The following is a 1,134-nucleotide window of genomic DNA, read 5'->3' as shown; positions in this document are numbered from 1 at the left end:
TTTTTTAAAGTATTACAATTTAAAGTATTATTACATTATTTCATGAGGAAACAATCTACCTACATCAGTTTATTTTTAGTGCAAACATACTTCACTCACCGTTTGGCAATACGCCACGTTGCGAACACAATGCCAATAGATGGCGCTGTTCAAGCGCTTGTATGGAAGTGCGCCAAAAGTATGGAGACCTGAATCGCGGTATCAAAGTTTTTTACCCCGGTTAGTATATATAGAAAAATTTTACCGACTCTAGTGTACTTGCTTCGGCAGTACATATACTAAAATTGGAACGATACAGAGAAGATTAGCATGGCCCCTGCGCAAGGATGACACGCAAAATCGTGAAGCGTTCCACATTTTTTAGAGAATTCGTGTATTGTTGATTTTAATTCTAATTTTGCCTAATTATTATGTTATCATAGACATGATTATATTCGATGATATTTTTTATTTATTTCATTTAATTAAGTTCTAATAAATGAAAAATAGAAACAGGTTTTACTTATTTTTTTTAATAAGCCTTATAGTATGTATAAAAAAATTAATGCAACCATTTAGGGAAATTTTTTCCTGGATCTATCGAAAATTATTCTAAAATCCTATGCTCAGACATGTTTTTCAGTGTAGTTAGGTACTTACAAGTCAACAGGACATTATAAATTAGGACATTGCAAAATAAGACCCTATTAAAACGACATAATTAATATGTCAATGTTGTGCTTGACGCGCTGTCGTCCGCACATAGTGATTTAACATCCAATCAGCCTCTTCCGAGAATTGGGTTCCTTTTAAATTAACGCCCGTATTCACAAACATTACTAAGGCTGGGTTGCACCATCTTACTTTAACTGTGACAAACGTCAAAAATCTGTCAAACTCCATACAAACGACGAAAAATACATTCGCGAAAGAAAGATTAATAAATAGAATTGAAGTCACAGACTAAAAAATTAGGGAGACGAGGTACCTAAAAGCTATTTTTTTTGTGTGCATCATAGTTAATAGTAGCGGTGGTAGGAAAAGTAATACATATATTCATAATTTCAGCCATAGGTCGTCCCCCAATAGTTTCCATATTGACCGGTTTGTAGCGACCTGCATCCAGCACAAATAATGTATTACATGGTCTCATTG

At 34.0% G+C, this 1,134-nt stretch overlaps 1 non-coding gene across 1 annotated transcript; it reads left to right on the top strand.

Moving 5' to 3' along the window:
• Nucleotides 1-254: 254 nt before the first annotated feature.
• On the top strand, nucleotides 255-361 carry LOC135071577 (U6 spliceosomal RNA). Its single transcript, XR_010257292.1, has one exon. It is a non-coding gene; the product is annotated as a U6 spliceosomal RNA (small nuclear RNA).
• The last annotated feature ends 773 nt before the right edge of the window (nucleotides 362-1,134 follow it).

This window comes from Ostrinia nubilalis, chromosome 4 (genome assembly GCF_963855985.1).
Source record: "Ostrinia nubilalis chromosome 4, ilOstNubi1.1, whole genome shotgun sequence".
Lineage (NCBI taxonomy): Eukaryota > Metazoa > Arthropoda > Insecta > Lepidoptera > Crambidae > Ostrinia > Ostrinia nubilalis.
The sequence above is the reverse complement of the archived record's forward strand: the minus strand, read 5'-3'. Positions and strand labels throughout refer to the sequence as shown.